The sequence below is a fragment of the Spermophilus citellus genome (assembly GCF_964194105.1).
Source record: "Spermophilus citellus genome assembly, chromosome: X".
In the NCBI taxonomy this organism is placed as follows: Eukaryota; Metazoa; Chordata; class Mammalia; order Rodentia; family Sciuridae; genus Spermophilus; species Spermophilus citellus.
Window position 1 is genome coordinate 82,294,344 of NC_138190.1, and position 14,879 is coordinate 82,309,222.

Sequence of the window (14,879 nt, forward strand, 5' to 3'; positions counted from 1 at the left end):
AGATTCTTACTGAAGAAAAATATAAATATGACAGAGAAAAAATTAAAAATTATTAAGCCATATACTGTTTAGAATGTATTATTTTCATCATATATTTTTTGAAAATCAACAAAATTAATATTATTAGTGTTCCATTTTACAAATGAATAAACTGAGGTATAGAAAAGTTATGAACTTTGTTCAGAATCATCAGTTAGGTAAGTGGTAGATCTTAAAATGTAATTTATTTTTATCCTGCAGCTCAAACTCTTAGCCATATAGGATAAAATACATGCATTGGTTAGGTATTATAATTATATAAATAGATTGTTACTCAGTGCTTAGTGAACTTTCTCATTGCAGTGACCAAAAGACCTGGTAAAAACAACCTAGAAGAAAAGTGTTTTAGTCATTTTTTTGCTGTTGTGACTAAAAGATCTGACCAGAAGAACTATAGAGGAGAAAAAGTTTATTTGGAGGCCTATGGTTTTAGAGACCTCAGTCCTTAGATAGCCAGATCAATTTCTCAGGGCTCAAGAAGAGGCTGAACGTCATGACGGAAGAGTACGGCAGAGGGAAGCAGTTCACATGGTGATTAGAAGGCAGAAGGAGAGGTCTCCACTTGCCAGATCCAAATATGTACCCCAAAGCTATGCCCCCAATTTTCATCTCCTCCAGTCACAGCCAGGTAGAAGTTAGTGGGATGACATAATCATTTCTCCTTTGAAACTTCTTGCATTGTCTCACACATGAGCTTTTGGAGGACACCTCACATTCAAACCATAACAAAAAGTTTATGTTGGCTTGCAATTTCAGATGCTTCAGTCTGAAGATGGACTACTTTTCATTGCTTTGCCCCAAGGTGAGGTAGAACATCATGGAAGAGAATGGCAGAGGAAAGCAGCTCAGGACACGGCAACATGGAAGCTGACAGAGAGTTCTGCTCAACAAGGACAAAATATCAACTCCAAACTACACACTCAGTGACCCACTTTTTCCAGCCACACACTACCTACCTTCAGTTGCTGCCCAATTGATCCATATTAGTGGATTAATCCACTGTTAATGTCACAACTCTCACAATTTAATCTTTACCTCTGTAAACAGTCACATTGTCCTACACATGAGATTTTCAGGAACTTCTCATATCTAGACCATAACATTGCTAATAACCACATTGAGCTTAATTTGTTGAGACTCCAATGTGTTTCTGTGCCGTCAAAGAGGTCTACCATTGAAGCAATGCTTTATTATAAAGAAAGGCATCTCTAGTGGTGGAGTTTAAGGTATTAGGTCAGGGGAATAGAGAAAATAAAATTTTCTATTTGCACTGTGTAAATTTATAGATCTCAAACATGGGATATTTGGCATATCTGGAAATATTTACTATAATTGTGTGCTAGTCGACCCTTGTAGGTATAAGTTAGTGGGATACTATAAAACATGCTACAATGCATATGACAGCCACCTACAACAAAAATCATCCAGTACAAAGTGTTTGTAGTGTTGAAGTTGAAAAATCCTCTTAGAGATGACATCCTTTCCCAAGAATTTCCAGCTAGGAATATTTAATTCATTTTCTTTCCCATACTTTTAACTTATAGTTCACTTTTCTGGAGATGTTTATCAATATTCATGTTGCATTTGGTTTGCAAATTTATGTCTGTTTCAAACATTAACTTAGGCTTAGGTATATTTAGAGAACTAATTTACAGAAATGATATTTTCCATTTCTAAAGATTAATAACACATTTGTGTCAGTACAAAGCTGAGAAGACAGCAGGACTCTAAATGTTTTAAAAATTGGCTTCATAAACTGCAGAATAGCATAAATCCAAGAGAATTAGGTGCCCCAGGGTATTGGTCTCAATCAAAGCTTCAACAGCATATGAGTTATGAGACTGCTCAAGATAATATTTTTGGGTTTTAAATAGAATCCATCTGGGCTTGAGTTTCCTCCATGAGATCATTAAAATATTTCACATATAGAACATCCTTAACAATGAAGAGTCTCAATGCACTTTATAAAATCATGCACTAACCCCTCACAACATTCATGACAAAGTAGATGCATAGTAGTTATTGTTAATTTAGAGAAATAGAAAGAAAGGTGGTCATTAAGAAGCAATCCCAGATTCTACCAATAAGGGCTACAGATTTTAGTTTTGGATTACTCAGTTAAATTTCTAAATCTTCAATTATGGTTTGTTGATTATTTAAAGTAATTGATCACAATAACTGGCTTTTGACTTATAGAGAAATAAGTGTTAAAGACACTGACACCTAAAACTGGAGACAGAGGTTGACTCACTATTATATCTTTTGACTTTCAAAGAAGATGAACACCAAAGACACTATTTGGAGGAGATCCATTGAGAAGATGGAGAAATGAAAAGTTCACTTTTATATTTCTTCCCTATTCAAATTAAATGGTAACAAACCACAAATCACCACTTTTAGATATACTAACTTCATCCCCTAAAACATCATGATGCTGGAGTATTAAATGAGATCAATTTACAATAACAAAGCTATTGAACCAATCTAGCTTCCTCCTTCAATAGATGAATGGATATAGAATATGTGGTATATATACACAATAGAATATTATTCAGCTATAAAGAAGAATGATATTATGGTACTTGCTGGTAAATGGATGGATCTGGAGACTATCATGCTAAATGAAATAAGCTAGTCCCAAAAATCCAAAAGTCAAATGTTCTCTCTGATATGTGGATGATAACCTATAACGAGAGAGGGTAGGAAGGGCAAGTACAAAAGTTAATTAGATTAGACAGAGGGGAATGGATAAAAAGGAGGGAGGATACCAATAGAAAAGACAGTAGAATGAATCACACACACCTGTGAGGCAATCAGTTTGATACGCAGCACCAAATAAAAATAAACAAATAAAATAGAGGCATGCTGTACATCCACAACTATAAAAAAAATGTTAAGTATATAAACAAAATAAAGTTATTGTGTCCATCTCCAACTAAAAAAATATATTGAAAAAAAAAAGATTGGGGTCAACATTGTAATGGGTTGCACGACATGTATGTATATGTCAAAATATACGTGCATATCTTAAAACAACAAAAAAAAAGAAAAAGAAAAAAAACTTAATGAGATCAATAATATTACTAAGATTCCATATCAAAGTGTAATATATGTTATTACCTGATTCTTTGGGAAGCAACATGTTGTTACTAGATTCCTTGAGCAACTGTCCTTTCAGGAGGAGAAGAAGGCAGTTTGACAACCTTTGCCTCAAATTTCATCTGGCTTGGATGATTGTGGTTGAGGTGGGTGCTTTGATGTTAAGCATAAAAAGCAATCATTTCTTTTAGGGAGTGCCCTGCACTAAACCTGGCCAGAGAAGCTGAATTGAATTAGCAACTCAGAATCAGTGCTGAGTTAATGGCAGAAGTATGCAGGCAATTGCAACTGGAGGAAGAAAACAGCATCCAAAAGCTAGAATTCTATTATGCCTATTTTAACCTGAAATTTGTAGACTAAGTTTTCACTTAAAAAAATGCAAAAAAAAAGATGGTTATTTCATCTTCAGAAAATTAAAAGTGCTGGGAAGTCGTGTATGAATCAAACAATTTAAATTCCCTTTGGAACAAATGACAAGTCAAATTCTCCTCCTCCTTTCCTCAAGCCTAAGGTACAGGCTCCCACAAAAAGGAGGGCATTCAATAATGGGTACAGCTAGAGGGGACCAGTGATGAGATTTATCCAAATGGCTAACATTATCACCCTTTTCTTCTGTCAATTGTTTTACATAGAGCAAAATCCTGAATGTTTTAAACTTCAATCTGCTTCTCTGGTATAATATGTAAAAATAGTTGGTACTTAACACACTTTCAAAAATGCACCCTTAAGAAACAAGGTTATGAGGATATAGCTCAGTTGGTAGAGTGCTCGCCTTGCATGCAAAAGGCCCTGGATTCTAATCTTCAGGAGAGGGAGGGAGGGAGGGAGGGAGAGAGAGAGAGAGAGAGAGAGAGAGAGAGAGAGAGAGAGAGGAAGTAAGTTGGTTATTTCTGGAATCAGCATTAGTATCTACCTTTTACAGATAAGTAATTTCATGTTGTGAGTGACAGTATATTTTTAGAGGATATTATTTTGAACTTGACTGAGGTTAGCAAATCACTCACTGAGGGTAGAATGGATATCTGGCATTCTGTAAGAATTGCATCTGTAGACTATACAGTTTATAATAGAATCTTAGAGAAAGGATACCAAACATTGGCTAGACTCCAACATTACAAATAAAAGCCAAGGGCAAAATACTCATGAAACTTGCACTTAATCAATAAAAAAAGTAGACGATTAAGAGGCTGGTGTCTAAGGCAAGAATATCTGTATAAAAATCCTAGATTTTGAACTTACTGTGTTACATAGGTTCCATATCACATTAATTAACTCATCAGAATCTTAGTTCATTCATTTGCAAGTAGAGATAATAGAATCTTATATAGTGTATGGGAGCTCTAACATCCCTGCTTCAAAAACAGCAAAGTTTAAGTTTTAGGTATTTTGTAAGGTGGATGTCAAACACGGCCATTAAAGAATATTAATTTCCAGAGTTGTGACAGAGGGAAGAATGGGAAAAGTTTGATCAATGTGTGGCAAGGTATAGTTAGATAGGAGGAAAAAGTTCTATTCTACTGAAAAATACTGTGCATATAAATAACAAGAATGTACTTTGTATATGAAAAAGCTAAAAAAAATTTGAATGTTTTACCATAAAGAAACAATAAATGTTTGATAAAACATATTTATCCTGATCTAAACATCACAAAGTACATAAATGTATTAAATTCTCACATGGTACCCTATTAAAATGTACATTTATATGTTTTCATGTGTGCTAAAAATTAAATAAAAATATTTAATATTGAATCACATAAACTTACTATTAAAATTAAATGGTGGAATGAGATGGACATTATGACACCTATGTATAGTTATGATTGCACAAATGGTATGACTCTACATCATGTACAACCAGAGAAATGAAAAGTTGTGATCTATTTGTGTAAAAATAAAATTAATTAAATTTTAAAAATAAAATTTGTTACATTAAAGAAAAGTGGATAAATCAACAAAGTTCATCACTGCTGTCCTCATCTAATAGTCTAAGGACACCAGCAACAAATCTGAAGACTCCACAGAGATAGGTTTCCTGACTGATTACAATGAGAGAAAATTTCCAAACATTGATTCAATAAATATCATGCCAAGGGGCTGGGGATGTGGCTCATGCGGTAGCGCGCTCGCCTGGCATGCGTGCGGCCCGGGTTCGATCCTCAGCACCACATACAAACAAAGATGTTGTGACCGCCGATAACTAAAAAATAAATATTAAAATTCTCTCTCTCTCTCTCTCTCTCTCTCTCTCTCTCTCTTTAAAAAAAAATATCATGCCAAAAAAAAAAGGAAAACATGGAGTTATCATAGAATTTTGGAAGATGAAGCATAGGCATTTTGCCCATTCATAAAGTCAAATTTAGACATGATAGTTTAATTAATTTGTTGGAGAAAATTTCAAGGCAACACAAAAATTCAAGTTGTTTCATGAACATTGCTGGTGGACATTTTAGCCTGGTTTACTGTGATAACTTGGAGCAGAAAAGAAAGGTTTTTAAAACTTGCAGTTTGGCCAGAGAACTGCATGCAAAATTGGAATCAAGGAAGATACAGTTGGAAACATTAGCATCTTTAAGGAGAAATCAAGTATTTTGCACACAGACAATAAAAAGATACCTTGAGGGACTGGGGTTTTGGCTCACCAGTAAAATGCTTGCCTAGCATATGTGAGGCCCTGAGTTCTATCCTCAGCACCACATAAAAATAAATAAAATAAAGGTATTATGTCCAACTACAACTAAAAAATAAATATAAGAAAGAAAAAGTACCTTGAGAACATTTCAGGCATCAGCATGAACACAATTGTGACAGGCTCAAGGGTGAAAACTGAAAACTTGTTTGAAAGATGTTGCTTTGAGAAGTGAGTACTAGAGCCCTCTGCTTACTTAGGTATACCCAGAAAATTGTTTCACCAGTATATATTTCACCATGTTCAGTACAGTTCTTGGCCACTGCAGCTATGGTTCAGGGGGACCTGGCTACTAATGAGCTGACAGCAGACCTTGGTGGGATACCTGAGGTGCTGATTCCATGAAAGCTGGATGCTGATGTTAAGGAGTCATGGAGGTTTCCAAAGAGATTGCAAAGCAAATCAATGGGTAGTAAGTTTGGAATCCCTGCAAGTAGTCCCTGAATGGGCAATGAATCAATCTGTGAGTATGAAGCTGAAACTGCCATGGAGACCCTAGGAATTAAGAAATTCCAGGTACATGGATCATCTGAGAAGGAAAAACATAGGTCAAGAGAGAGATGTCACAGAGGTTGCAACAGTCAAGGTTATAGGAATGAGGCTGTCTAAGCCCTTTGGGGCCCACATGACTACCACATGCCATAGGTGCCAGAAGAGGAGCTACAGAACTTAATGTTTGCCTAGATAGGTTTTGTTCTTGCTTTGATCTTGTCTCTTCTTTCCATGCCCCTATTCATCACTTTTGAAATGGGGATGTTTATTCTGTGTCAATATATATTGATAGCATGAAACTTGCTATTTAATTTTTATAGACATTCACCACTAAGAATTTGCCTTGAGTCACATCAGAAATTTGGGAATTGATCATTTGAGCAATGCTTGAACTATTACAAATGTGGGGACTCTCAGAGATAGACTGAATGCATTTTGCATTGTGTGATGGACATGAACTTTCGGAGGTCAGGTGTATAATATTAAAATTGTTAACTGAAATGTCCCCCCAAAAGCTCATGTGGTGAAAGCATCATCTTCCAGGCAGCAAGGTTCAGTGCTGGGGCTTTAAAGCAATGATTGAATAGTGAGGTCTTTCAATTCATCAGCGGATTAATCTATTTGGTGGATTAATAATAAAAACAGAGTACTGATGGTACTTTAGCCAGATGGACATAACTGGAGGACATAAGTCCCTGGGGTCATGCCTTTGAGAACTCTATATCCTGGTGTTCTCTTATCCTCCTCCTCCTCTTCTTCTTTTTATTCTTCTCCTCTTCCTCTGACTCCTCCTTCTTGTTTCTATCATCATCTTCTTCTTTTTCTTCTTTCTCTGAACTTCTATGAGCTGAGGACTTTCTGCCTCCATGTCTTTTCACTACATTTCTACCTTAGATAGTCAACAATGGCCTGAATCATCTGAAATTATGAGGCAAATCTTTCCTCCTCTATGTTATTCTTGTCAGATATTTTGATCACAGCAACAAGTAGCTGACTGACACAATTTTGTGGCAGTCAAAAGTTACATACATTGTGTGTATATACAGTATGCTTCACACACACACACACACACACACACACACACACACACACATACACACGCACACTCACACCCCATGAGAAAACTTAAAGGAGAACTAACTTGTTTGTTAGCACTCATTTTATTTCTAAAGATAATTTTAAATACCTCTAAATCTATAAAATGATAAAACAATAGATGTATTAAAGAATTTCCAGAATTGGTTTGCGTTTTCAAATTTGAAACTTTATGGAGAGTTACTAAAATTGGATATGAATTACATAAAGCAAAATATTATGAAGAACAAATAAAAGAGAACATTCCACCATAGAACCCAGGTGCTGGCCACTTTGGGAATGGCATTCTCATGGAAATGTTCTTCTCTGGTCCATAAGTAATCTATACATGAGGTCATGGAATTTTTAATAGAAAAATTACAGTAAACCATCAAGTGTGCAATTTGAACCCCAGATGCTCCTTAGAGGCAAGGAGATAGGGGAGGGATTTATTTGACAGTGAAACATTGAAGTAACTACAGATTAAATGACTTCTCACTTATTCAGGACAAGATACTTCCAGGTAGTACTCAGATTTGAATTTTTTTATTCCTGAAAAAATTCAGGTACATTTATAAAGCAGGAGTACAAAAAACCCCTACTTATAAAGTAACATATTCCCAAAATACCTATATCCATTTTGTGTTTATAAAATTTTTTGTTATATGTTAAAAGTTTTGATGTGTGTGGCTAAAGTTGTAGTTCAGTGGTTAGAGGGCTTGCCTAGCACATGTGAAGCCCTGGGTTTGATCCTCATAACCACATAAAAATAAATAAACAAATAAAAGTTTTGATGTGTGTGTCTAAGAGGGTCTTATATTGTCCACTGCCAAATCACAAGTACTTTGCCTGTATATATGTGTGGAGGGTGTGTTAATGTTTAAGTCTTTAATTATCAACCATAGAAATTATTAAAATTATTAGGGATTCTTTCTGCTGAAGATAAATATGTGGTGGTATTTGGGAATATATTAAAGACTGTCTAGGAAGGTAGGACAAAGTTTCATCACATTTTTATTTAAGACTATTCCTGAAAGTGACATTATAAATGATAGAACATTGAACAACTTGGTGAAGCTCAAAGAATCCTTCAATACACCCTGACTTTCCTTGCTTTTCTTCTACTACAACCTTGTGGAAAGTATCAGAAACATCATTGGTTAGATGTGAGTTGTTTTGAGTAGCTCCCTGGGGCTGGATTTGGGAAGACTGTAAACAGTTAAAATGATTTATAGATATTTAGAGTTTTTGTGGAATTTAATCTTCCATTCACTGCAACACTGGTTTCTTAGAAATTTTCTTAGAAATAAGCTCTAGTCTAGACCTGAAACTTCATTTAATATTTGTGAATGTGTTTTTCTGGATGTAACAGCCTTGTATTTTACCTGACAAAGGAACCAATTAATATTTTTTTTTCTTTTAGTAATATTAATAATTATCATATTTTGTGTGTCAGCTACTATGATAGACATTTTTAATCTTCAGAAGAACACTATGAGCTAGTTATTATTGTTTTAATTTTTCAAAGAACTTCTATGTTTATGGGTAAAATTATATTTGGTTTGGATTCAAACCCAACTTTTCTAATCCCATAGCTGATGCTCTTTCATTTTCAGTATTCCATAAGATTGTGTTTGAATTTAGGATGTTTTATTAAAAATGCTCCCTATTTGCTTTTAATCATTTATATATTTTTCTTCTTCAATTATGCATTTCAACAGACTCTGATGACTATTTTCCTTTAGGCTTTTTTAATGGAGTATAGGAAGTATCATTATAAATTTAGGGTCATTAATCATTAATTTCAAAAACAGAAGGCTTTAAGTCCTTTTCCCTTATCATCTCTGCAGAGACTAAATGTAGGCTAAAAGAGACTCTCAAGTAGCCCCAAAGAGAACTCCTATTCCATCTTTAGAAGACATCTTTGATATTGAAGTTAGTCCATTGGTAAAGGCCATCAGGCTTTCACTAGAATTCATCAAGCTGAGCTATTTAGGAAAATAGCAGGCTAAGCCTAGTACACAATAAATATTAAATCTTCCTCAATAATGGTTCCAAATAACTACTGGAGCAATGTGGTTACCCCAATTTTTAGGTTAAAATCAGTTCTCAAAAGAGGACATCGATATAAACTTCTTTTTTGTCCAACAACCAGATATCACTCAGAATAACAGCTCAGCAGGTTTCAGAAGAGTTAGTTGTGTTATCCCTCTGGTAGGGCTCATCAGTTGGAAGAATCAAAGTAATCTGGACTCAACTATCTCCCCTCCCTCCAAGGCAAAATTGCAAATTACTCAAATTTCCTCAGAGGCAGGTATTCCTTCCTAACTCCTTTATGTGTGTGTGTTTGGGGGTTGTGTGTGTTAATATTTAAGAGATCCTAACCTAAGAGATTTTCTGGGAGATAAGTGATTCCCTTTTCACCTCTTCTTGTTGCAAGTTGGAGACTTGTGACTCTCACCTCCCAAAGGCAGAGGACTTGGCTTGTTGCAAACCACATTTTCTGTAACACACTTCTCAGGCCATGGATAAATAGGAAGCCAAAGAACCAAGGCTCCAGGAAAGCTACAAAAGCAAACTGATTATCATTTCCAGCCCGGGCTCCAGCTATACACAAAAATGCCCTCAACCTGACACTTTCTGCACAAACCAAACATCTCAACTTTTTTTTTGTCAATACTCATATTCGTACATGATGTTATCTATCAAAATCTCCTTACCAAACATTACTGCAAGAAATAGTTGTTTGAAAAACTCAATGAGTGAAAAATCACTGTGAGATATATATAAAATTACATATGATCAAAAATGTAAAACAAATAAAACTAATTTTCAGCAATTGAGCAATATATGTATATATATATATATATATACACTATATATATGTACATGTACATGTATATATATATATACATATATAAAGAGAGAAATGCTATTTTTAACTCTTCAAATCTTTTAATTTTTTTTTAGTTGTAGTTGGACACAATACCTTTATTTTATTTATTTATTTTTATGTGGTGCTGAGAATCAAACCCAGGGCCTTGTACATGCTAGATGAACACTCTACCACTGAGCCACAACCCTAGCTCCTAACTCTCTAATCTTAACATAAGGATCATTCATTCTTTTAGGAAAACCCAATAAATTTCCTCTTTCCAAATGTGAGATAGGCATTTTATAAAAATTGCATTGTAACTGTAGTACCTTTAATGTTTCCTTCTTTGCCTTGGCTGTCAGAATGGTCTAAACTATATCCAATTATTTGTTGCAGAAAATTACCATTTTTTATGTTTTACATTTTAAAAATTTTATTCATAAATATTCACTATAATGCATCATTATAAATAATTTAAAATCTATGAAACATGAAAGTTGATAAGGGTATACATTGTATATATACAAATATTTAGAGAAGAAGGATTTAAGTCTTTCTTATTTTGGCTATGGACTAACTTGTGCTCCCAATTTATGTTGACACTTTCTATTTCCAACACACTTTTTAATTAAATGTGGTTTACTTACTGCCACAGTCTGGCTGGGCACAATCAGGAGCCACTTGTCAAAAGAAACTAACTTTATTTTTAGAACCACACACACCAAACAAAGAACCTCACCTCTGTTGCCCAGCAACTTACCATAGAAAATATCAAATTATCTATAAGTATTAAAATTATCTATTTTAATTATGGTAGTTATCAAGAATTCAAACATCAATAAGTGCTGGCAAGGATGTCAGGGTAAAGACACACCCAAACATTGCTGGTTAGACTGCAAATTGGTGCAACCAATCTGGAAAGTAATATGGAGATTCCTTTAAAAAGTTGGAATGGAACCACCATTTGATCCAGCTATTCCACTCTCCAGTCTATACCCAAAGGATATAAAAGCAGCATACTATAGTGACACAGTCACATCAATGTTTATAGTACAATTCATAATAGCTGTGGAACCAATCTAGATGCAATTTTTTTAGATGACTGGATAAAGAAACTGTTGTGTATATATATACCAAATTGAATATTACTTAGCATTAAAGGTGAATAAAATTATGGCATTTGTAGGTTAATGGATGAAGTTCGAGAATATTATGCTAAGCAAAGTAAGCCAATCTCACAAAACCAAAGGCCATTTTTTTCTCTGATCAGTGGATACTATTCCATAATGGGGGTATGGGACCAGTGGAGGAACTTTGGATTGGGCAAAAAAGGGGAAGAGGAGGTGGCAAGGGTACAGAAATGATGGTGGAATGAGACATCATTACCCTAGGTACATGTTGATTGTACTAATGGTCTAACACTACTTCATGTACAACCAGAGAAGTAAAAAAAATGTGCTCCATTAATGTACAATGAATCAAAGAGCATTCTGCTGTCATGTTTAATATACTGATTAGAACAAACTTTTAAAAAAAGTTTTACTAATTTGTGTTTGCTCTCTCTTTCTCTTTGTTAGCCATGGTAAGTGTCTATTAATTTTATTTTTCAAAGAAATAACTTTTTGTTTTCTCTACTATTTAATTTTCTTTTGTTGTTGTTGTTGTTTCAATTTCATTTTTTTTCATTTATGATTTTATTTCCTTCCTCTATCTACTGCTTTTGGTATTGATTTGTTCTTCTATCATTTTGAATTGTAAATTTAGGTTATTTACTTGATAACTTTCTATTCTTTTAATGAATGAGCTGTATACAGCTATATACAATTTCTGCTAGAACTGCCTTCATTTTGTCATAGAAATTTTGACGTTTCATTATTCCCATTTACCTATAATATTTTTTTATTTCATCCTTGATTTTTTCACATATCCATTGTTTGTTCAACAGTGTATTATTTAGCCTCCAGGTGTTAGAGTAGCTTTTATTTTTATCATTAATTTCTAATTACATTTCATTATGGTTCAACAGAATGTAAAGTATTATCTCTATATTTTGTATTTGTTAATAGTTTCTTTGTGGCCTAAGATATAGTCTATTTTATAGAATGGTCTGCATGCTGCTTTGAAGAATGTGTATTCAGTCAGTGATGGATGAAATATTCTATATATGTTAAGTTTTAATTTTGAATTGTATATTTTATTTTTATAGTCTCTTTATTTATCTACTTTTTGTTTGAGTATCTATCCGGTGTTGAGAGAGGTTTGCTTAGGTCACCTAGTATTGTTGTGTTATGGTCTATTTGATTCTTGAATTTGAGAAGTGTTTGCTTGATATACATAAATGCTTCATTGTTTGGGGCATAAATATTTATGATTGCTATGCCTTATTGATGTATAATTTCACTAAGTAGTATGAAATGTCCTTCATTGACCTTTCTGATCAACTTTGGCTAATGTCCTCTTTATCAGCTATAAGCATAGAAACCACTGCTGTTTACAAGATCAGTGTGAATGATATGTTGTTGTTTTTTTTCAACCTTTCACCTTAAGTTTCTGGATTTCTTTGTCTATGAAATGAGTCTTTTGGAGAGAGCATATTTTGGGATCATGTTTTTTAATTCCAATATGCCATTCTATGTGTTTTGATGAATGAGTTTAGGCATTTATTATTGAGAAGTATTTCTTATTACCCATCAGTTTTATTTATTTACCTGTTTTAATTTGAATTAGTTTCTCAGATTCTCCTGTGATTGTCTATTCTAGTGTAGTTCCTTCCTGTGCTGGTTTTCACTGTTACATCTCATTTCTTCTTCATGACATATGCTATTGAGTAGGTTTTTAAATGCAGGCTTTCTAGTTGTGAATTCTTTTAAATTTTGTTATTGTGGAAGGCTTTTATTTCATCATCAATTCTGAAGCCTTTTTTGCTGGGTATAGTATTATTGGTTTGCATCTATTTATTTTCAGAGCTTGGTGTTTTTTTTTTTTCAAGATATTGTAGTTCTGAGTATCTGGGTTAATATATCAGCAGAGTTCTGTATTGATTTACCACTAAATGTGACATGTTGTTTTTCCCTGTGAACCTTTAAAATTGTAACCTTATTCAGTTTGTTAAGCATTTGCATAATAATGTACCTTGGTGTGGGTCTATTAAAATTTTGTGTATTTTGATTTATGTATGCCTCCTGTATTTGATTTTCTATCTCATTCTTTAAGTTTAGGAAATTGGGGTGGTATTATTTTATTGAAAATACTGTGCATTCCTTTGGGTTGTATCTCTGAGAATCCATTTATCCTGATAAATCTTTAATTTAGTCTTTTAAGGTTATCCCATATTTCTTGGAAATTCCATTCATTGTCTATTAGCATCTTTTATCTGGGGTCAATTTTATTTTCAAGATTATATGTTTTCTCTTAATTGCCTGAAACTCTGTCTTCCATGTGGTCTAGTCTGTTGGTCATGCTTTCTATTTAATTTTTAGTTTGGTTTATTGATTCCTTCATTTTGAGGATTTATCCTTGATTTTTATCTGAATCTCTATTTCTTTATTGACATGATCTTCAATTTCCTGTATTTTTTCTCTGATTTTACTACTTATATCATCCTTTACCTTGCAGATCAATTTAACTATGCAAATACTAAACTCCTTCTCTGACATTTCTTCCACTATGGTATAAACGGACTCTGTTATTGAAGTATTTTGGTTTGTCTGAGGTGTTTTATCCCCTTGATTTTTTCATATTGTTTTTTTTGTGTCTGCCCATGTAACTGTATGGATCTGAGGCATTAGAATTTCTACTCTGTGAAATTTATAGTGTTTGTAGCATCTCAGCATTTATAGGGAGACAAATAACAACAACTAACAGTGCAAACAATATACAGCATTAAACCAAATATTTCCTGCTATGAGTCTAAAATGTTAATTGTCATTATGAACAGAAGATATGATCATTAATTGCCTACAAAAATAAACAATAAGCTTACAAAAGGGTTTACAATTTCAAATTGTGGACAGGTAGAGAACTGAAATGATGTAAGATGTGATGATTATGAGAGAGGAGGAGAGAAGATAGAAGCAAAACATCAATAGAGATTGGCTGTTAGCAGAAGGAAAGAGAGAAAGAGATTCAAGGGAAACTGACAAGTGAGAGAGAAATAAGTTTAAAGTAAAAATTTTAAAAATTAAATAAGACTAAAAAATACAAAACAAAGCTGCAATATACTAATCAAACATCCTAGTCTTTATAATACTGATCCATGAAAATTACTGACTTCAAAAATGCTAGAAATGTGGAAAAAAATGATTGCATATGTGTAAATGTCCAAGAACTTTTAAGGTCACAAGCAAGGACAAGATAAAAAGAAAAAGGAAATCTCGATAAAAAGTTAGTTTCTGTTGGAGTTAAAAATATTCTCAGCTTCCCTTCTCAGCAATGTTAAGTGGGGTCATCTGGAGTGTGATGCTTGTTACACCCTTAGGGGTAGGGTTTCTGGAGTCAGAGTGGTAATCTTATAGGCAGAACTTCTGGAGTTGTGGTTTAGGCTTAGGTATGTTCCATGTTCTTCAATGGATGTTAACCAGTCTGGAAATTTTAACTCAACACACCTCCAAG